General features: G+C 49.1%; 3 non-coding genes and 4 pseudogenes across 3 annotated transcripts; all 7 read left to right on the top strand.

Annotated features, from left to right (window-relative positions):
- Nucleotides 1-1,271: 1,271 nt before the first annotated feature.
- On the top strand, nt 1,272-1,462 carry LOC124769507. The gene has a single exon (XR_007013013.1). It is a non-coding gene; the product is annotated as a U2 spliceosomal RNA (small nuclear RNA).
- A 3,247-nt stretch (nt 1,463-4,709) lies between these two features.
- LOC124769506 lies at nt 4,710-4,900 on the top strand. Its single transcript, XR_007013012.1, has one exon. It is a non-coding gene; the product is annotated as a U2 spliceosomal RNA (small nuclear RNA).
- A 3,229-nt stretch (nt 4,901-8,129) lies between these two features.
- LOC124769446 lies at nt 8,130-8,340 on the top strand (annotated as a pseudogene).
- Nucleotides 8,341-11,588: 3,248 nt separating this feature from the next.
- On the top strand, nt 11,589-11,779 carry LOC124769505. The gene has a single exon (XR_007013011.1). It is a non-coding gene; the product is annotated as a U2 spliceosomal RNA (small nuclear RNA).
- A 3,227-nt stretch (nt 11,780-15,006) lies between these two features.
- Nucleotides 15,007-15,217, top strand: LOC124769444 (annotated as a pseudogene).
- Nucleotides 15,218-18,448: 3,231 nt separating this feature from the next.
- On the top strand, nt 18,449-18,659 carry LOC124769443 (annotated as a pseudogene).
- Nucleotides 18,660-21,890: 3,231 nt separating this feature from the next.
- LOC124769442 lies at nt 21,891-22,101 on the top strand (annotated as a pseudogene).
- Nucleotides 22,102-23,955: the final 1,854 nt, after the last annotated feature.

Here is a 23,955-nt window from a genome sequence, read left to right as displayed (position 1 = left end):
TTTTCGACCGTTATCGCCCACAATCGGCGCGTGCACCAGTATGTTTGACACATATTCCATTCCGGATGACGACAGTCAAGGACTATTACCTCAATCAAAGTTACGTCCTAACAGTGGCCACCGACAAGGCACGCACATCGAAGCGCCTTTACTAGGCGCTTCGAGGCCAGCCCACACCACATAAATTGGAGGACAGACGACCGTCGGTCATCTGACACCAAGCTTGGGCTAATATCAACCACCCAGCCCTTCCCACAGAAGTTTCAGCGCTATGGTATCGCGTTGTAAACAATTTAATACCCACTAATCACCGCCTGGTGGCCATCCGCCTATGGCCCTCGGCTGCTTGCGGCCGATGTGGTGACGTAGACACCAGAGAGCATCGTCTCTTATGCCCTCACGTCACAGAAGTGTGGGACCTTGCACGTGTGCTATTAGCGCTGATCGGTGGGACTACACTGGACTATGTGTCAATCGACTGGTTCCTTACCCCTGATATTCAGACCAACCAACGAACACGACGTAACGCATGGTGTGGCTCTTGGGCCACACCATTTTCACGATCTATGACCTTTGCCTCACCGATGCTGTCTCTTTCATGGACTACCTTTGGAGCCAGCATCGCCTGGCGGAATCTGACCGGAAATATACCATTACTTTTGCAAGATTTCTTAAAGTTGCAATGGTTCATGGTTATCAAAAGGTGTTCTGGGCTGACTAAGGCACCTCGTATAAGAATTGCCTGAGTGTACCCCTGGATCTTTGTCACTCAGACTTTCAAACTACCCTTGACTTACCCATACCCCAGATTTGATATTGGCCTTCAGGGCATCACTAGAGTAGACTGTTCTATGATACTGATAATATGGAAATTGGTAACACGGAAATTGTGTGAACCTTGTATCAAAAATTATTGGAAAATTGGAAAACACATAATCTATCTTAAAGGATTATTACTTCGTTAATTCTATGGGCGATGGGATTATCTCGCCAGTTTCGTTTGAGTGTGCTGCCGTCGCTGTTTTTTTTTATTTTGCCTTCATTTCTGTCTTTATTTATTTCTTTCTATTTAGTTTTTAACATCATCACTTGCTTCACACCTGGAGAGGGAGGTGTGTTTCTGAGTAGTGTGTCGTCGCCCCCAAGGCATAGCAGAGTATGCCTCCGCTTTTATTTTCGGTTTATGGCAATAAGTCTTGCTACTAACAACACCCTGCTTTACGTGCTGCGTCGACACTAGAGGATGGCGGCATTTTTGGAGAGGAAAAGGTAGGTCTATAGGCGAGGTAGGAGGGAAAAAAGTGTAGTATTTGTCTTATCAGCTTAATATCTGATACGTCCTGCATCACACGACCAGAATATTACACTCATTTTTGGCTTATGACGGAGTGCTAGGGGCTTGCTCCACCTCTGTCGCGGGTTGGCCCGGCATTGAAGTACCGCCGGGATCGGCCCACCTAAAATTAATTAAAACACAGCCTGAAATGGGTAACTTTCTGCAGTGATCAGATATTCCGCTGGTAGCAAAACTTGTCGTAGTTGTTGATGTGCCCAGTAGTTAGTTGCTTACACACCACGATTTCTTTTCATTAATTTAGGATTATCTTAAGAATTTTTTTTTTTTTTTGCGGTTAGCCGGACGGCACTTGCAGCCGCATTACGCTAGGCTGGTAATTTATGGGGGCACAGGACAGTGCCTTCGGATGCCTCGTTAGCGTCTCTTATGGACCGGGCACAGATAATTTTAATTAAATTTTTTGGAGTTATAACCTTAGCTCCTCGCGAACGTCGTCGCCGTCGCCGCCGCACGCACGCTGAATACGTGTGTACACACGCACACACACATATGCAGTAGGCGGTGGACGATGTAAGCACTCGGCTAGGTGTAGCTCGCGCCAGTATAGCTCGCACCGGCCTGACGCTGCTGTGGGGCGGCCTCACGGCTTCTCCACTGCCCTGGCAGCTAGCGGCGTTCAAATGGGAGTCGCAGTTTACTCCTCGACATGGATGGTAGTACTGGGATGTTGACGAGTGATCTCGTATTTGGTCGTTCCTTCCGGCACTTGCCTTTGTGATGTTTTCGACGGTCGCCTGTTGCCATATCGGCCCGCACCACCGTGTGTCACTCCCACATGTGGAGCGCACACGCTGCAAGCATTTAGGCCCTGACACTGCGGTTTTTCATCTCTGGCGGTACTCCGCAAGGATACCGCCCTTCGATTGTGCCATTCCAGCACTAATCGAAGTGCTAGGTTTTCCGGCCTGTTAGGAGACCGCTTCTGCAAAACGTGCGAGGAGATGTTTGCTGGTTGCGAGCTACCCGCCGATTTTCTAGCTGTATGTATGGTCCTTAATCCAAAGGTCACAGGTCACTGTCGGGCTAAGGACGTGTTCTTAACACTGATTATAAGTTGGTGGCACGAAGTGTGGCTTCACATCTTAAACAGGTAATGAATAAGGTACACTGGCGTTTCGAATCGAACCACCTTCACCGCTGCTTCTATATACCGTGATGCTGTCTTACTCACCCACCGCCGACGCTCGAACCCCGGCTTCAATTGATCTCTAGATTTCGCCGGTGCCTTCTCCCATCCTTACCTTCTGGCCGTTATGTCGCGGAAGGGTTTTGGGGAGCACTTCATAAGAGACATCCTGCACTTCTTGGATGGAGCAAATTCCAGAATCATTGTGAACGGCTGCAGATCACGACCAATTCCCATCAGACGATCAGTTCGACAAGGCTGTCCCTTGTCAGTGTATTTTATCGCTTTGGCGCTGGACCCCATGCTGCGTGACATCGGATGGATGGTCGATGGTGTTCCTTTCCCAGGCGTCACCTTCCGCAGTGCGGCATACGCGGATGGTGTAGGTGTGTTTGTAGCAAACGCCAATGACATCGATTCGGTTCGCCGAGTCCTCCACGTTTATGAACGAGCATCCGGTGCCATGTTAAAATCCAACAAAATGGTGCTAATGCCACTAGGGCCACGATCATTGACCATCGAACGCCCATGCAACCGGATTGTAGGGGAACAACGTATCTTGGGTCTTGAGGTGACTGACTGTCCGCAGCGCATGTTAACACTCACGTGCAGGCGGATTCTCACGCGCATCAGAGGATTTTGCATGAGTCACACTGATCGACGACTCGACCTCCATCAACGAATCCAACTGATTAGTACATACATCCTATCACGGGCATAGTATGTAGCACAACTCCATACGCTACCGAAACAAACCAGCAGAGCCATCTCACAAACAGTATATTGCCTATTGTGGCGGCATGCACTATTCAAAGTTGATGCGCAGAATTGTACACTGCCAAAGGTCGATAGTGGCCTTGGACTCATTGACTTTCCCCGCAAATGTGCGGCAATCCTGATTCAAAGTATCGCCACTTTGCGTGAGATTGACCCAGGTGGTACAACAGCGGTGCTTTTCGACCGTTATCGCCCACAATCGGCGCGTGCACCAGTATGTTTGACACATATTCCATTCCGGATGACGACAGTCAAGGACTATTACCTCAATCAAAGTTACGTCCTAACAGTGGCCACCGACAAGGCACGCACATCGAAGCGCCTTTACTAGGCGCTTCGAGGCCAGCCCACACCACATAAATTGGAGGACAGACGACCGTCGGTCATCTGACACCAAGCTTGGGCTAATATCAACCACCCAGCCCTTCCCACAGAAGTTTCAGCGCTATGGTATCGCGTTGTAAACAATTTAATACCCACTAATCACCGCCTGGTGGCCATCCGCCTATGGCCCTCGGCTGGTTGCGGCCGATGTGGTGACGTAGACACCAGAGAGCATCGTCTCTTATGCCCTCACGTCACAGAAGTGTGGGACCTTGCACGTGTGCTATTAGCGCTGATCGGTGGGACTACACTGGACTATGTGTCAATCGACTGGTTCCTTACCCCTGATATTCAGACCAACCAACGAACACGACGTAACGCAATGGTGTGGCTCTTGGGCCACACCATTTTCACGATCTATGACCTTTGCCTCACCGATGCTGTCTCTTTCATGGACTACCTTTGGAGCCAGCATCGCCTGGCGGAATCTGACCGGAAATATACCATTACTTTTGCAAGATTTCTTAAAGTTGCAATGGTTCATGGTTATCAAAAGGTGTTCTGGGCTGACTAAGGCACCTCGTATAAGAATAGCCTGAGTGTACCCCTGGATCTTTGTCACTCAGACTTTCAAACTACCCTTGACTTACCCATACCCCAGATTTGATATTGGCCTTCAGGGCATCACTAGAGTAGACTGTTCTATGATACTGATAATATGGAAATTGGTAACACGGAAATTGTGTGAACCTTGTATGAAAAATTATTGGAAAATTGGAAAACACATAATCTATCTTAAAGGATTATTACTTCGTTAATTCTATGGGCGATGGGATTATCTCGCCAGTTTCGTTTGAGTGTGCTGCCGTCGCTGTTTTTTTTTTATTTTGCCTTCATTTCTGTCTTTATTTATTTCTTTCTATTTAGTTTTTAACATCATCACTTGCTTCACACCTGGAGAGGGAGGTGTGTTTCTGAGTAGTGTGTCGTTGCCCCCAAGGCATAGCAGAGTATGCCTCCGCTTTTATTTTCGGTTTATGGCAATAAGTCTTGCTACTAACAACACCCTGCTTTACGTGCTGCGTCGACACTAGAGGATGGCGGCATTTTTGGAGAGGAAAAGGTAGGTCTATAGGCGAGGTAGGAGGGAAAAAAGTGTAGTATTTGTCTTATCAGCTTAATATCTGATACGTCCTGCATCACACGACCAGAATATTACACTCATTTTTGGCTTATGACGGAGTGCTAGGGGCTTGCTCCACCTCTGTCGCGGGTTGGCCCGGCATTGAAGTACCGCCGGGATCGGCCCACCTAAAATTAATTAAAACACAGCCTGAAATGGGTTAACTTTCTGCAGTGATCAGATATTCCGCTGGTAGCAAAACTTGTCGTAGTTGTTGATGTGCCCAGTAGTTAGTTGCTTACACACCACGATTTCTTTTCATTAATTTAAGATTATCTTAAGAATTTTTTTTTTTTTTTTTGCGGTTAGCCGGACGGCACTTGCAGCCGCATTACGCTAGGCTGGTAATTTATGGGGGCACAGGACAGTGCCTTCGGATGCCTCGTTAGCGTCTCTTATGGTCCGGGCACAGATAATTGTAATTAAATTTTTTGGAGTTATAACCTTAGCTCCTCGCGAACGTCGTCGTCGTCGCCGCAGCACGCACGCTGAATACGTGTGTACACACGCACACACACATATGCAGTAGGCGGTGGACGATGTAAGCACTCGGCTAGGTGTAGCTCGCGCCAGTATAGCTCGCACCGGCCTGACGCTGCTGTGGGGCGGCCTCACGGCTTCTCCACTGCCCTGGCAGCTAGCGGCGTTCAAATGGGAGTCGCAGTTTACTCCTCGACATGGATGGTAGTACTGGGATGTTGACGAGTGATCTCGTATTTGGTCGTTCCTTCCGGCACTTGCCTTTGTGATGTTTTCGACGGTCGCCTGTTGCCATATCGGCCCGCACCACCGTGTGTCACTCCCACATGTGGAGCGCACACGCTGCAAGCATTTAGGCCCTGACACTGCGGTTTTTCATCTCTGGCGGTACTCCGCAAGGATACCGCCCTTCGATTGTGCCATTCCAGCACTAATCGAAGTGCTAGGTTTTCCGGCCTGTTAGGAGACCGCTTCTGCAAAACGTGCGAGGAGATGTTTGCTGGTTGCGAGCTACCCGCCGATTTTCTAGCTGTATGTATGGTCCTTAATCCAAAGGTCACAGGTCACTGTCGGGCTAAGGACGTGTTCTTAACACTGATTATAAGTTGGTGGCACGAAGTGTGGCTTCACATCTTAAACAGGTAATGAATAAGGTACACTGGCGTTTCGAATCGAACCACCTTCACCGCTGCTTCTATATACCGTGATGCTGTCTTACTCACCCACCGGCGACGCTCGAACCCCGGCTTCAATTGATCTCTAGATTTCGCCGGTGCCTTCTCCCATCCTTACCTGCTGGCCGTTATGTCGCGGAAGGGTTTTGGGGAGCACTTCATAAGAGACATCCTGCACTTCTTGGATGGAGCAAATTCCAGAATCATTGTGAACGGCTGCAGATCACGACCAATTCCCATCAGACGATCAGTTCGACAAGGCTGTCCCTTGTCAGTGTATTTTATCGCTTTGGCGCTGGACCCCATGCTGCGTGACATCGGATGGATGGTCGATGGTGTTCCTTTCCCAGGCGTCACCTTCCGCAGTGCGGCATACGCGGATGGTGTAGGTGTGTTTGTAGCAAACGCCAATGACATCGATTCGGTTCGCCGAGTCCTCCACGTTTATGAACGAGCATCCGGTGCCATGTTAAAATCCAACAAAATGGTGCTAATGCCACTAGGGCCACGATCATTGACCATCGAACGCCCATGCAACCGGATTGTAGGGGAACAACGTATCTTGGGTCTTGAGGTGACTGACTGTCCGCAGCGCATGTTAACACTCACGTGCAGGCGGATTCTCACGCGCATCAGAGGATTTTGCATGAGTCACACTGATCGACGACTCGACCTCCATCAACGAATCCAACTGATTAGTACATACATCCTATCACGGGCATAGTATGTAGCACAACTCCATACCCTACCGAAACAAACCAGCAGAGCCATCTCACAAACAGTATATTGCCTATTGTGGCGGCATGCACTATTCAAAGTTGATGCGCAGAATTGTACACTGCCAAAGGTCGATAGTGGCCTTGGACTCATTGACTTTCCCCGCAAATGTGCGGCAATCCTGATTCAAAGTATCGCCACTTTGCGTGAGATTGACCCAGGTGGTACAACAGCGGTGCTTTTCGACCGTTATCGCCCACAATCGGCGCGTGCACCAGTATGTTTGACACATATTCCATTCCGGATGACGACAGTCAAGGACTATTACCTCAATCAAAGTTACGTCCTAACAGTGGCCACCGACAAGGCACGCACATCGAAGCGCCTTTACTAGGCGCTTCGAGGCCAGCCCACACCACATAAATTGGAGGACAGACGACCGTCGGTCATCTGACACCAAGCTTGGGCTAATATCAACCACCCAGCCCTTCCCACAGAAGTTTCAGCGCTATGGTATCGCGTTGTAAACAATTTAATACCCACTAATCACCGCCTGGTGGCCATCCGCCTATGGCCCTCGGCTGCTTGCGGCCGATGTGGTGACGTAGACACCAGAGAGCATCGTCTCTTATGCCCTCACGTCACAGAAGTGTGGGACCTTGCACGTGTGCTATTAGCGCTGATCGGTGGGACTACACTGGACTATGTGTCAATCGACTGGTTCCTTACCCCTGATATTCAGACCAACCAACGAACACGACGTAACGCAATGGTGTGGCTCTTGGGCCACACCATTTTCACGATCTATGACCTTTGCCTCACCGATGCTGTCTCTTTCATGGACTACCTTTGGAGCCAGCATCGCCTGGCGGAATCTGACCGGAAATATACCATTACTTTTGCAAGATTTCTTAAAGTTGCAATGGTTCATGGTTATCAAAAGGTGTTCTGGGCTGACTAAGGCACCTCGTATAAGAATTGCCTGAGTGTACCCCTGGATCTTTGTCACTCAGACTTTCAAACTACCCTTGACTTACCCATACCCCAGATTTGATATTGGCCTTCAGGGCATCACTAGAGTAGACTGTTCTATGATACTGATAATATGGAAATTGGTAACACGGAAATTGTGTGAACCTTGTATGAAAAATTATTGGAAAATTGGAAAACACATAATCTATCTTAAAGGATTATTACTTCGTTAATTCTATGGGCGATGGGATTATCTCGCCAGTTTCGTTTGAGTGTGCTGCCGTCGCTGTTTTTTTTTATTTTGCCTTCATTTCTGTCTTTATTTATTTCTTTCTATTTAGTTTTTAACATCATCACTTGCTTCACACCTGGAGAGGGAGGTGTGTTTCTGAGTAGTGTGTCGTCGCCCCCAAGGCATAGCAGAGTATGCCTCCGCTTTTATTTTCGGTTTATGGCAATAAGTCTTGCTACTAACAACACCCTGCTTTACGTGCTGCGTCGACACTAGAGGATGGCGGCATTTTTGGAGAGGAAAAGGTAGGTCTATAGGGGAGGTAGGAGGGAAAAAAGTGTAGTATTTGTCTTATCAGCTTAATATCTGATACGTCCTGCATCACACGACCAGAATATTACACTCATTTTTGGCTTATGACGGAGTGCTAGGGGCTTGCTCCACCTCTGTCGCGGGTTGGCCCGGCATTGAAGTACCGCCGGGATCGGCCCACCTAAAATTAATTAAAACACAGCCTTTAATGGGTTAACTTTCTGCAGTGATCAGATATTCCGCTGGTAGCAAAACTTGTCGTAGTTGTTGATGTGCCCAGTAGTTAGTTGCTTACACACCACGATTTCTTTTCATTAATTTAAGATTATCTTAAGAATTTTTTTTTTTTTGCGGTTAGCCGGACGGCACTTGCAGCCGCATTACGCTAGGCTGGTAATTTATGGGGGCACAGGACAGTGCCTTCGGATGCCTCGTTAGCGTCTCTTATGGTCCGGGCACAGATAATTTTAATTAAATTTTTTGGAGTTATAACCTTAGCTCCTCGCGAACGTCGTCGTCGTCGTCGCAGCCGCACGCACGCTGAATACGTGTGTACACACGCACACACACATATGCAGTAGGCGGTGGACGATGTAAGCACTCGGCTAGGTGTAGCTCGCGCGAGTATAGCTCGCACCGGCCTGACGCTGCTGTGGGGCGGCCTCACGGCTTCTCCACTGCCCTGGCAGCTAGCGGCGTTCAAATGGGAGTCGCAGTTTACTCCTCGACATGGATGGTAGTACTGGGATGTTGACGAGTGATCTCGTATTTGGTCGTTCCTTCCGGCACTTGCCTTTGTGATGTTTTCGACGGTCGCCTGTTGCCATATCGGCCCGCACCACCGTGTGTCACTCCCACATGTGGAGCGCACACGCTGCAAGCATTTAGGCCCTGACACTGCGGTTTTTCATCTCTGGCGGTACTCCGCAAGGATACCGCCCTTCGATTGTGCCATTCCAGCACTAATCGAAGTGCTAGGTTTTCCGGCCTGTTAGGAGACCGCTTCTGCAAAACGTGCGAGGAGATGTTTGCTGGTTGCGAGCTACCCGCCGATTTTCTAGCTGTATGTATGGTCCTTAATCCAAAGGTCACAGGTCACTGTCGGGCTAAGGACGTGTTCTTAACACTGATTATAAGTTGGTGGCACGAAGTGTGGCTTCACATCTTAAACAGGTAATGAATAAGGTACACTGGCGTTTCGAATCGAACCACCTTCACCGCTGCTTCTATATACCGTGATGCTGTCTTACTCACCCACCGCCGACGCTCGAACCCCGGCTTCAATTGATCTCTAGATTTCGCCGGTGCCTTCTCCCATCCTTACCTGCTGGCCGTTATGTCGCGGAAGGGTTTCGGGGAGCACTTCATAAGACACATCCGGCACTTCTTGGATGGAGCAAATTCCAGAATCATTGTGAACGGCTGCAGATCACGACCAATTCCCATCAGACGATCAGTTCGACAAGGCTGTCCCTTGTCAGTGTATTTTATCGCTTTGGCGCTGGACCCCATGCTGCGTGACATCGGATGGATGGTCGATGGTGTTCCTTTCCCAGGCGTCACCTTCCGCAGTGCGGCATACGCGGATGGTGTAGGTGTGTTTGTAGCAAACGCCAATGACATCGATTCGGTTCGCCGAGTCCTCCACGTTTATGAACGAGCATCCGGTGCCATGTTAAAATCCAACAAAATGGTGCTAATGCCACTCGGGGCACGATCATTGACCATCGAACGCCCATGCAACCGGATTGTAGGGGAACAACGTATCTTGGGTCTTGAGGTGACTGACTGTCCGCAGCGCATGTTAACACTCACGTGCAGGCGGATTCTCACGCGCATCAGAGGATTTTGCATGAGTCACACTGATCGACGACTCGACCTCCATCAACGAATCCAACTGATTAGTACATACATCCTATCACGGGCATAGTATGTAGCACAACTCCATACGCTACCGAAACAAACCAGCAGAGCCATCTCACAAACAGTATATTGCCTATTGTGGCGGCATGCACTATTCAAAGTTGATGCGCAGAATTGTACACTGCCAAAGGTCGATAGTGGCCTTGGACTCATTGACTTTCCCCGCAAATGTGCGGCAATCCTGATTCAAAGTATCGCCACTTTGCGTGAGATTGACCCAGGTGGTACAACAGCGGTGCTTTTCGACCGTTATCGCCCACAATCGGCGCGTGCACCAGTATGTTTGACACATATTCCATTCCGGATGACGACAGTCAAGGACTATTACCTCAATCAAAGTTACGTCCTAACAGTGGCCACCGACAAGGCACGCACATCGAAGCGCCTTTACTAGGCGCTTCGAGGCCAGCCCACACCACATAAATTGGAGGACAGACGACCGTCGGTCATCTGACACCAAGCTTGGGCTAATATCAACCACCCAGCCCTTCCCACAGAAGTTTCAGCGCTATGGTATCGCGTTGTAAACAATTTAATACCCACTAATCACCGCCTGGTGGCCATCCGCCTATGGCCCTCGGCTGCTTGCGGCCGATGTGGTGACGTAGACACCAGAGAGCATCGTCTCTTATGCCCTCACGTCACAGAAGTGTGGGACCTTGCACGTGTGCTATTAGCGCTGATCGGTGGGACTACACTGGACTATGTGTCAATCGACTGGTTCCTTACCCCTGATATTCAGACCAACCAACGAACACGACGTAACGCAATGGTGTGGCTCTTGGGCCACACCATTTTCACGATCTATGACCTTTGCCTCACCGATTCTGTCTCTTTCATGGACTACCTTTGGAGCCAGCATCGCCTGGCGGAATCTGACCGGAAATATACCATTACTTTTGCAAGATTTCTTAAATTTGCAATGGTTCATGGTTATCAAAAGGTGTTCCGGGCTGACTAAGGCACCTCGTATAAGAATTGCCTGAGTGTACCCCTGGATCTTTGTCACTCAGACTTTCAAACTACCCTTGACTTACCCATACCCCAGATTTGATATTGGCCTTCAGGGCATCACTAGAGTAGACTGTTCTATGATACTGATAATATGGAAATTGGTAACACGGAAATTGTGTGAACCTTGTATGAAAAATTATTGGAAAATTGGAAAACACATAATCTATCTTAAAGGATTATTACTTCGTTAATTCTATGGGCGATGGGATTATCTCGCCAGTTTCGTTTGAGTGTGCTGCCGTCGCTGTTTTTTTTTATTTTGCCTTCATTTCTGTCTTTATTTATTTCTTTCTATTTAGTTTTTAACATCATCACTTGCTTCACACCTGGAGAGGGAGGTGTGTTTCTGAGTAGTGTGTCGTCGCCCCCAAGGCATAGCAGAGTATGCCTCCGCTTTTATTTTCGGTTTATGGCAATAAGTCTTGCTACTAACAACACCCTGCTTTACGTGCTGCGTCGACACTAGAGGATGGCGGCATTTTTGGAGAGGAAAAGGTAGGTCTATAGGCGAGGTAGGAGGGAAAAAAGTGTAGTATTTGTCTTATCAGCTTAATATCTGATACGTCCTGCATCACACGACCAGAATATTACACTCATTTTTGGCTTATGACGGAGTGCTAGGGGCTTGCTCCACCTCTGTCGCGGGTTGGCCCGGCATTGAAGTACCGCCGGGATCGGCCCACCTAAAATTAATTAAAACACAGCCTGAAATGGGTTAACTTTCTGCAGTGATCAGATATTCCGCTGGTAGCAAAACTTGTCGTAGCTGTTGATGTGCCCAGTAGTTAGTTGCTTACACACCACGATTTCTTTTCATTAATTTAAGATTATCTTAAGAATTTTTTTTTTTTTTGCGGTTAGCCGGACGGCACTTGCAGCCGCATTACGCTAGGCTGGTAATTTATGGGGGCACAGGACAGTGCCTTCGGATGCCTCGTTAGCGGCTCTTATGGTCCGGGCACAGATAATTTTAATTACATTTTTTGGAGTTATATCCTTAGCTCCTCGCGAACGTCGTCGTCGTCGCCGCCGCACGCACGCTGAATACGTGTGTACACACGCACACACACATATGCAGTAGGCGGTGGACGATGTAAGCACTCGGCTAGGTGTAGCTCGCGCCAGTATAGCTCGCACCGGCCTGACGCTGCTGTGGGGCGGCCTCACGGCTTCTCCACTGCCCTGGCAGCTAGCGGCGTTCAAATGGGAGTCGCAGTTTACTCCTCGACATGGAGGGTAGTACTGGGATGTTGACGAGTGATCTCGTATTTGGTCGTTCCTTCCGGCACTTGTCTTTGCGATGTTTTCGACGGTCGCCTGTTGCCATATCGGCCCGCACCACCGTGTGTCACTCCCACATGTGGAGCGCACACGCTGCAAGCATTTAGGCCCTGACACTGCGGTTTTTCATCTCTGGCGGTACTCCGCAAGGATACCGCCCTTCGATTGTGCCATTCCAGCACTAATCGAAGTGCTAGGTTTTCCGGCCTGTTAGGAGACCGCTTCTGCAAAACGTGCGAGGAGATGTTTGCTGGTTGCGAGCTACCCGCCGATTTTCTAGCTGTACGTATTGTCCTTAATCCAAAGGTCACAGGTCACTGTCGGGCTAAGGACGTGTTCTTAACACTGATTATAAGTTGGTGGCACGAAGTGTGGCTTCACATCTTAAACAGGTAATGAATAAGGTACACTGGCGTTTCGAATCGAACCACCTTCACCGCTGCTTCTATATACCGTGATGCTGTCTTACTCACCCACCGCCGACGCTCGAACCCCGGCTTCAATTGATCTCTAGATTTCGCCGGTGCCTTCTCCCATCCTTACCTGCTGGCCGTTATGTCGCGGAAGGGTTTCGGGGAGCACTTCATAAGAGTCATCCGGCACTTCTTGGATGGAGCAAATTCCAGAATCATTGTGAACGGCTGCAGATCACGACCAATTCCCATCAGACGATCAGTTCGACAAGGCTGTCCCTTGTCAGTGTATTTTATCGCTTTGGCGCTGGACCCCATGCTGCGTGACATCGGACGGATGGTCGATGGTGTTCCTTTCCCAGGCGTCACCTTCCGCAGTGCGGCATACGCGGATGGTGTAGGTGTGTTTGTAGCAAACGCCAATGACATCGATTCGGTTCGCCGAGTCCTCCACGTTTATGAACGAGCATCCGGTGCCATGTTAAAATCCAACAAAATGGTGGTAATGCCACTAGGGCCACGATCATTGACCATCGAACGCCCATGCAACCGGATTGTAGGGGAACAACGTATCTTGGGTCTTGAGGTGACTGACTGTCCGCAGCGCATGTTAACACTCACGTGCAGGCGGATTCTCACGCGCATCAGAGGATTTTGCATGAGTCACACTGATCGACGACTCGACCTCCATCAACGAATCCAACTGATTAGTACATACATCCTATCACGGGCATAGTATGTAGCACAACTCCATACGCTACCGAAACAAACCAGCAGAGCCATCTAACAAACAGTATATTGCCTATTGTGGCGGCATGCACTATTCAAAGTTGATGCGCAGAATTGTACACTGCCAAAGGTCGATAGTGGCCTTGGACTCATTGACTTTCCCCGCAAATGTGCGGCAATCCTGATTCAAAGTATCGCCACTTTGCGTGAGATTGACCCAGGTGGTACAACAGCGGTGCTTTTCGACCGTTATCGCCCACAATCGGCGCGTGCACCAGTATGTTTGACACATATTCCATTCCGGATGACGACAGTCAAGGACTATTACCTCAATCAAAGTTACGTCCTAACAGTGGCCACCGACAAGGCACGCACATCGAAGCGCCTTTACTAGGCGCTTCGAGGCCAGCCCACACCACATAAATTGGAGGACAGACGACCGTCGGTCATCTGGCACCAAGCTTGGGCTAATATCAACCACCCAGCCCTTCCCACAGAAGTTTCAGCGCTATGGTATCGCGTTGTAAACAATTTAATACCCACTAATCACCGCCTGGCGGCCATCCGCCTATGGCCCTCGGCTGCTTGCGGCCGATGTGGTGACGTAGACACCAGAGAGCATCGTCTCTTATGCCCTCACGTCACAGAAGTGTGGGACCTTGCACGTGTGCTATTAGCGCTGATCGGTGGGACTACACTGGACTATGTGTCAACCGACTGGTTCCTTACCCATGATATTCAGACCAACCAACGAACACGACGTAACGCAATGGTGTGGCTCTTGGGCCACACCATTTTCACGATCTATGACCTTTGCCTCACTGATGCTGTCTCTTTCATGGACTACCTTTGGAGCCAGCATCGCCTGGCGGAATCTGACCGGAAATATACCATTACTTTTGCAAGATTTCTTAAAGTTGCAATGGTTCATGGTTATCAAAAGGTGTTCCGGGCTGACTAAGGCACCTCGTATAAGAATTGCCTGAGTGTACCCCTGGATCTTTGTCACTCAGACTTTCAAACTACCCTTGACTTACCCATACCCCAGATTTGATATTGGCCTTCAGGGCATCACTAGAGTAGACTGTTCTATGATACTGATAATATGGAAATTGGTAACACGGAAATTGTGTGAACCTTGTATGAAAAATTATTGGAAAATTGGAAAACACATAATCTATTTTAGAGGATTATTACTTCGTTAATTCTATGGGCGATGGGATTATCTCGCCAGTTTCGTTTGAGTGTGCTGCCGTCGCTGTTTGTTTTTTATTTTGCCTTCATTTCTGTCTTTATTTATTTCTTTCTATTTAGTTTTTAACATCATCACTTGCTTCACACCTGGAGAGGGAGGTGTTTTTCTGAGTAGTGTGTCGTCGCCCCCAAGGCATAGCAGAGTATGCCTCCGCTTTTATTTTCGATTTATGGCAATAAGTCTTGCTACTAACAACACCCTGCTTTACGTGCTGCGTCGACACTAGAGGATGGTGGCATTTTTGGAGAGGAAAAGGTAGGTCTATAGGGGAGGTAGGAGGGAAAAAAGTGTAGTATTTGTCTTATCAGCTTAATATCTGATACGTCCTGCATCACACGACCAGAATATTACACTCATTTTTGGCTTATGACGGAGTGCTAGGGGCTTGCTCCACCTCTGTCGCGGGTTGGCCCGGCATTGAAGTACCGCCGGGATCGGCCCACCTAAAATTAATTAAAACACAGCCTGAAATGGGTTAACTTTCTGCAGTGATCAGATATTCCGCTGGTAGCAAAACTTGTCGTAGTTGTTGATGTGCCCAGTAGTTAGTTGCTTACACACCACGATTTCTTTTCATTAATTTAAGATTATCTTAAGAATTTTTTTTTTTTTTTTTTGCGGTTAGCCGGACGGCACTTGCAGCCGCATTACGCTAGGCTGGTAATTTATGGGGGCACAGGACAGTGCCTTCGGATGCCTCGTTAGCGTCTCTTATGGTCCGGGCACAGATAATTTTAATTACATTTTTTGGAGTTATATCCTTAGCTCCTCGCGAACGTCGTCGTCATCGCCGCCGCACGCACGCTGAATACGTGTGTACACACGCACACACACATATGCAGTAGGCGGTGGACGATGTAAGCACTCGGCTAGGTGTAGCTCGCGCCAGTATAGCTCGCACCGGCCTGACGCTGCTGTGGGGCGGCCTCACGGCTTCTCCACTGCCCTGGCAGCTAGCGGCGTTCAAATGGGAGTCGCAGTTTACTCCTCGACATGGAGGGTAGTACTGGGATGTTGACGAGTGATCTCGTATTTGGTCGTTCCTTCCGGCACTTGTCTTTGCGATGTTTTCGACGGTCGCCTGTTGCCATATCGGCCCGCACCACCGTGTGTCACTCCCACATGTGGAGCGCACACGCTGCAAGCATTTAGGCCCTGACACTGCGGTTTTTCATCTCTGGCGGTACTCCGCAAGGATACCGCCCTTCGATTGTGCCATTCCAGCACTAATCGAAGTGCTAGGTTTTCCGGCCTGTTAGGAGACCGCTTCTGCAAAACGTGCGAGGAGATGTTTGCTGGTTGCGAGCTACCCGCCGATTTTCTAGCTGTACGTATTGTCCTTAATCCAAAGGTCACAGGTCACTGTCGGGCTAAGGACGTGTTCTTAACACTGATTATAAGTTGGTGGCACGAAGTGTGGCTTCACATCTTAAACAGGTAATGAATAAGGTACACTGGCGTTTCGAATCGAACCACCTTCACCGCTGCTTCTATATACCGTGATGCTGTCTTACTCACCCACCGCCGACGCTCGAACCCCGGCTTCAATTGATCTCTAGATTTCGCCGGTGCCTTCTCCCATCCTTACCTGCTGGCCGTTATGTCGCGGAAGGGTTTCGGGGAGCACTTCATAAGAGTCATCCGGCACTTCTTGGATGGAGCAAATTCCAGAATCATTGTGAACGGCTGCAGATCACGACCAATTCCCATCAGACGATCAGTTCGACAAGGCTGTCCCTTGTCAGTGTATTTTATCGCTTTGGCGCTGGACCCCATGCTGCGTGACATCGGACGGATGGTCGATGGTGTTCCTTTCCCAGGCGTCACCTTCCGCAGTGCGGCATACGCGGATGGTGTAGGTGTGTTTGTAGCAAACGCCAATGACATCGATTCGGTTCGCCGAGTCCTCCACGTTTATGAACGAGCATCCGGTGCCATGTTAAAATCCAACAAAATGGTGGTAATGCCACTAGGGCCACGATCATTGACCATCGAACGCCCATGCAACCGGATTGTAGGGGAACAACGTATCTTGGGTCTTGAGGTGACTGACTGTCCGCAGCGCATGTTAACACTCACGTGCAGGCGGATTCTCACGCGCATCAGAGGATTTTGCATGAGTCACACTGATCGACGACTCGACCTCCATCAACGAATCCAACTGATTAGTACATACATCCTATCACGGGCATAGTATGTAGCACAACTCCATACGCTACCGAAACAAACCAGCAGAGCCATCTAACAAACAGTATATTGCCTATTGTGGCGGCATGCACTATTCAAAGTTGATGCGCAGAATTGTACACTGCCAAAGGTCGATAGTGGCCTTGGACTCATTGACTTTCCCCGCAAATGTGCGGCAATCCTGATTCAAAGTATCGCCACTTTGCGTGAGATTGACCCAGGTGGTACAACAGCGGTGCTTTTCGACCGTTATCGCCCACAATCGGCGCGTGCACCAGTATGTTTGACACATATTCCATTCCGGATGACGACAGTCAAGGACTATTACCTCAATCAAAGTTACGTCCTAACAGTGGCCACCGACAAGGCACGCACATCGAAGCGCCTTTACTAGGCGCTTCGAGGCCAGCCCACACCACATAAATTGGAGGACAGACGACCGTCGGTCATCTGGCACCAAGCTTGGGCTAATATCAACCACCCAGCCCTTCCCACAGAAGTTTCAGCGCTATGGTATCGCGTTGTAAACAATTTAATACCCACTAATCACCGCCTGGCGGCCATCCGCCTATGGCCCTCGGCTGCTTGCGGCCGATGTGGTGACGTAGACACCAGAGAGCATCGTCTCTTATGCCCTCACGTCACAGAAGTGTGGGACCTTGCACGTGTGCTATTAGCGCTGATCGGTGGGACTACACTGGACTATGTGTCAACCGACTGGTTCCTTACCCATGATATTCAGACCAACCAACGAACACGACGTAACGCAATGGTGTGGCTCTTGGGCCACACCATTTTCACGATCTATGACCTTTGCCTCACTGATGCTGTCTCTTTCATGGACTACCTTTGGAGCCAGCATCGCCTGGCGGAATCTGACCGGAAATATACCATTACTTTTGCAAGATTTCTTAAAGTTGCAATGGTTCATGGTTATCAAAAGGTGTTCCGGGCTGACTAAGGCACCTCGTATAAGAATTGCCTGAGTGTACCCCTGGATCTTTGTCACTCAGACTTTCAAACTACCCTTGACTTACCCATACCCCAGATTTGATATTGGCCTTCAGGGCATCACTAGAGTAGACTGTTCTATGATACTGATAATATGGAAATTGGTAACACGGAAATTGTGTGAACCTTGTATGAAAAATTATTGGAAAATTGGAAAACACATAATCTATTTTAGAGGATTATTACTTCGTTAATTCTATGGGCGATGGGATTATCTCGCCAGTTTCGTTTGAGTGTGCTGCCGTCGCTGTTTGTTTTTTATTTTGCCTTCATTTCTGTCTTTATTTATTTCTTTCTATTTAGTTTTTAACATCATCACTTGCTTCACACCTGGAGAGGGAGGTGTTTTTCTGAGTAGTGTGTCGTCGCCCCCAAGGCATAGCAGAGTATGCCTCCGCTTTTATTTTCGATTTATGGCAATAAGTCTTGCTACTAACAACACCCTGCTTTACGTGCTGCGTCGACACTAGAGGATGGTGGCATTTTTGGAGAGGAAAAGGTAGGTCTATAGGGGAGGTAGGAGGGAAAAAAGTGTAGTATTTGTCTTATCAGCTTAATATCTGATACGTCCTGCATCACACGACCAGAATATTACACTCATTTTTGGCTTATGACGGAGTGCTAGGGGCTTGCTCCACCTCTGTCGCGGGTTGGCCCGGCATTGAAGTACCGCCGGGATCGGCCCACCTAAAATTAATTAAAACACAGCCTGAAATGGGTTAACTTTCTGCAGTGATCAGATATTCCGCTGGTAGCAAAACTTGTCGTAGTTGTTGATGTGCCCAGTAGTTAGTTGCTTACACACCACGATTTCTTTTCATTAATTTAAGATTATCTTAAGAATTTTTTTTTTTTTTTTTTGCGGTTAGCCGGACGGCACTTGCAGCCGCATTACGCTAGGCTGGTAATTTATGGGGGCACAGGACAGTGCCTTCGGATGCCTCGTTAGCGTCTCTTATGGTCCGGGCACAGATAATTTTAATTACATTTTTTGGAGTTATATCCTTAGCTCCTCGCGAACGTCGTCGTCATCGCCGCCGCACGCACGCTGAATACGTGTGTACACACGCACACACACATATGCAGTAGGCGGTGGACGATGTAAGCACTCGGCTAGGTGTAGCTCGCGCCAGTATAGCTCGCACCGGCCTGACGCTGCTGTGGGGCGGCCTCACGGCTTCTCCACTGCCCTGGCAGCTAGCGGCGTTCAAATGGGAGTCGCAGTTTACTCCTCGACATGGAGGGTAGTACTGGGATGTTGACGAGTGATCTCGTATTTGGTCGTTCCTTCCGGCACTTGCCTTTGCGATGTTTTCGACGGTCGCCTGTTGCCATATCGGCCCGCACCACCGTGTGTCACTCCCACATGTGGAGCGCACACGCTGCAAGCATTTAGGCCCTGACACTGCGGTTTTTCATCTCTGGCGGTACTCCGCAAGGATACCGCCCTTCGATTGTGCCATTCCAGCACTAATCGAAGTGCTAGGTTTTCCGGCCTGTTAGGAGACCGCTTCTGCAAAACGTGCGAGGAGATGTTTGCTGGTTGCGAGCTACCCGCCGATTTTCTAGCTGTACGTATTGTCCTTAATCCAAAGGTCACAGGTCACTGTCGGGCTAAGGGCGTGTTCTTAACACTGATTATAAGTTGGTGGCACGAAGTGTGGCTTCACATCTTAAACAGGTAATGAATAAGGTACACTGGCGTTTCGAATCGAACCACCTTCACCGCTGCTTCTATATACCGTGATGCTGTCTTACTCACCCACCGCCGACGCTCGAACCCCGGCTTCAATTGATCTCTAGATTTCGCCGGTGCCTTCTCCCATCCTTACCTGCTGGCCGTTATGTCGCGGAAGGGTTTCGGGGAGCACTTCATAAGAGTCATCCGGCACTTCTTGGATGGAGCAAATTCCAGAATCATTGTGAACGGCTGCAGATCACGACCAATTCCCATCAGACGATCAGTTCGACAAGGCTGTCCCTTGTCAGTGTATTTTATCGCTTTGGCGCTGGACCCCATGCTGCGTGACATCGGACGGATGGTCGATGGTGTTCCTTTCCCAGGCGTCACCTTCCGCAGTGCGGCATACGCGGATGTGGTAGGTGTGTTTGTAGCAAACGCCAATGACATCGATTCGGTTCGCCGAGTCCTCCACGTTTATGAACGAGCATCCGGTGCCATGTTAAAATCCAACAAAATGGTGCTAATGCCACTAGGGCCACGATCATTGACCATCGAACGCCCATGCAACCGGATTGTAGGGGAACAACGTATCTTGGGTCTTGAGGTGACTGACTGTCCGCAGCGCATGTTAACACTCACGTGCAGGCGGATTCTCACGCGCATCAGAGGATTTTGCATGAGTCACACTGATCGACGACTCGACCTCCATCAACGAATCCAACTGATTAGTACATACATCCTATCACGGGCATAGTATGTAGCACAACTCCATACGCTACCGAAACAAACCAGCAGAGCCATCTCACAAACAGTATATTGCCTATTGTGGCGGCATGCACTATTCAAAGTTGATGCGCAGAATTGTACACTGCCAAAGGTCGATAGTGGCCTTGGACTCATTGACTTTCCCCGCAAATGTGCGGCAATCCTGATTCAAAGTATCGCCACTTTGGGTGAGACTGACCCAGGTGGTACAACAGCGGTGCTTTTCGACCGTTATCGCCCACAATCGGCGCGTGCACCAGTATGTTTGACACATATTCCATTCCGGATGACGACAGTCAAGGACTATTACCTCAATCAAAGTTACGTCCTAACAGTGGCCACCGACAAGGCACGCACATCGAAGCGCCTTTACTAGGCGCTTCGAGGCCAGCCCACACCACATAAATTGGAGGACAGACGACCGTCGGTCATCTGGCACCAAGCTTGGGCTAATATCAACCACCCAGCCCTTCCCACAGAAGTTTCAGCGCTATGGTATCGCGTTGTAAACAATTTAATACCCACTAATCACCGCCTGGCGGCCATCCGCCTATGGCCCTCGGCTGCTTGCGGCCGATGTGGTGACGTAGACACCAGAGAGCATCGTCTCTTATGCCCTCACGTCACAGAAGTGTGGGACCTTGCACGTGTGCTATTAGTGCTGATCGGTGGGACTACACTGGACTATGTGTCAATCGACTGGTTCCTTACCCCTGATATTCAGACCAACCAACGAACACGACGTAACGCAATGGTGTGGCTCTTGGGCCACACCATTTTCACGATCTATGACCTTTGCCTCACCGATGCTGTCTCTTTCATGGACTACCTTTGGAGCCAGCATCGCCTGGCGGAATCTGACCGGAAATATACCATTACTTTTGCAAGATTTCTTAAAGTTGCAATGGTTCATGGTTATCAAAAGGTGTTCCGGGCTGACTAAGGCACCTCGTATAAGAATTGCCTGAGTGTACCCCTGGATCTTTGTCACTCAGACTTTCAAACTACCCTTGACTTACCCATACCCCAGATTTGATATTGGCCTTCAGGGCATCACTAGAGTAGACTGTTCTATGATACTGATAATATGGAAATTGGTAACACGGAAATTGTGTGAACCTTGTATGAAAAATTATTGGAAAACTGGAAAACACATAATCTATCTTAGAGGATTATTACTTCGTTAATTCTATGGGCGATGGGATTATCTCGCCAGTTTCGTTTGAGTGTGCTGCCGTCGCTGTTTTTTTTTTATTTTGCCTTCATTTCTGTCTTTATTTATTTCTTTCTATTTAGTTTTTAACATCATCACTTGCTTCACACCTGGAGAGGGAGGTGTGTTTCTGAGTAGTGTGTCGTTGCCCCCAAGGCATAGCAGAGTATGCCTCCGCTTTTATTTTCGATTTATGGCAATAAGTCTTGCTACTAACAACACCCTGCTTTACGTGCTGCGTCGACACTAGAGGATGGCGGCATTTTTGGAGAGGAAAAGGTAGGTCTATAGGGGAGGTAGGAGGGAAAAAAGTGTAGTATTTGTCTTATCAGCTTAATATCTGATACGTCCTGCATCACACGACCAGAATATTACACTCATTTTTGGCTTATGACGGAGTGCTAGGGGCTTGCTCCACCTCTGTCGCGGGTTGGCCCGGCATTGAAGTACCGCCGGGATCGGCCCACCTAAAATTAATTAAAACACAGCCTGAAATGGGTTAACTTTCTGCAGTGATCAGATATTCCGCTGGTAGCAAAACTTGTCGTAGTTGTTGATGTGCCCAGTAGTTAGTTGCTTACACACCACGATTTCTTTTCATTAATTTAAGATTATCTTAAGAATTTTTTTTTTTTTTTTGCGGTTAGCCGGACGGCACTTGCAGCCGCATTACGCTAGGCTGGTAATTTATGGGGGCACAGGACAGTGCCTTCGGATGCCTCGTTAGCGTCTCTTATGGTCCGGGCACAGATAATTTTAATTACATTTTTTGGAGTTATATCCTTAGCTCCTCGCGAACGTCGTCGTCATCGCCGCCGCACGCACGCTGAATACGTGTGTACACACGCACACACACATATGCAGTAGGCGGTGGACGATGTAAGCACTCGGCTAGGTGTAGCTCGCGCCAGTATAGCTCGCACCGGCCTGACGCTGCTGTGGGGCGGCCTCACGGCTTCTCCACTGCCCTGGCAGCTAGCGGCGTTCAAATGGGAGTCGCAGTTTACTCCTCGACATGGAGGGTAGTACTGGGATGTTGACGAGTGATCTCGTATTTGGTCGTTCCTTCCGGCACTTGCCTTTGTGATGTTTTCGACGGTCGCCTGTTGCCATATCGGCCCGCACCACCGTGTGTCACTCCCACATGTGGAGCGCACACGCTGCAAGCATTTAGGCCCTGACACTGCGGTTTTTCATCTCTGGCGGTACTCCGCAAGGATACCGCCCTTCGATTGTGCCATTCCAGCACTAATCGAAGTGCTAGGTTTTCCGGCCTGTTAGGAGACCGCTTCTGCAAAACGTGCGAGGAGATGTTTGCTGGTTGCGAGCTACCCGCCGATTTTCTAGCTGTACGTATTGTCCTTAATCCAAAGGTCACAGGTCACTGTCGGGCTAAGGGCGTGTTCTTAACACTGATTATAAGTTGGTGGCACGAAGTGTGGCTTCACATCTTAAACAGGTAATGAATAAGGTACACTGGCGTTTCGAATCGAACCACCTTCACCGCTGCTTCTATATACCGTGATGCTGTCTTACTCACCCACCGCCGACGCTCGAACCCCGGCTTCAATTGATCTCTAGATTTCGCCGGTGCCTTCTCCCATCCTTACCTGCTGGCCGTTATGTCGCGGAAGGGTTTCGGGGAGCACTTCATAAGAGTCATCCGGCACTTCTTGGATGGAGCAAATTCCAGAATCATTGTGAACGGCTGCAGATCACGACCAATTCCCATCAGACGATCAGTTCGACAAGGCTGTCCCTTGTCAGTGTATTTTATCGCTTTGGCGCTGGACCCCATGCTGCGTGACATCGGACGGATGGTCGATGGTGTTCCTTTCCCAGGCGTCACCTTCCGCAGTGCGGCATACGCGGATGTGGTAGGTGTGTTTGTAGCAAACGCCAATGACATCGATTCGGTTCGCCGAGTCCTCCACGTTTATGAACGAGCATCCGGTGCCATGTTAAAATCCAACAAAATGGTGCTAATGCCACTAGGGCCACGATCATTGACCATCGAACGCCCATGCAACCGGATTGTAGGGGAACAACGTATCTTGGGTCTTGAGGTGACTGACTGTCCGCAGCGCATGTTAACACTCACGTGCAGGCGGATTCTCACGCGCATCAGAGGATTTTGCATGAGTCACACTGATCGACGACTCGACCTCCATCAACGAATCCAACTGATTAGTACATACATCCTATCACGGGCATAGTATGTAGCACAACTCCATACGCTACCGAAACAAACCAGCAGAGCCATCTCACAAACAGTATATTGCCTATTGTGGCGGCATGCACTATTCAAAGTTGATGCGCAGAATTG

This window comes from Schistocerca piceifrons, unplaced genomic scaffold (genome assembly GCF_021461385.2).
Source record: "Schistocerca piceifrons isolate TAMUIC-IGC-003096 unplaced genomic scaffold, iqSchPice1.1 HiC_scaffold_701, whole genome shotgun sequence".
NCBI classification, from domain to species: Eukaryota; Metazoa; Arthropoda; class Insecta; order Orthoptera; family Acrididae; genus Schistocerca; species Schistocerca piceifrons.
The sequence above is the reverse complement of the archived record's forward strand: the minus strand, read 5'-3'. Positions and strand labels throughout refer to the sequence as shown.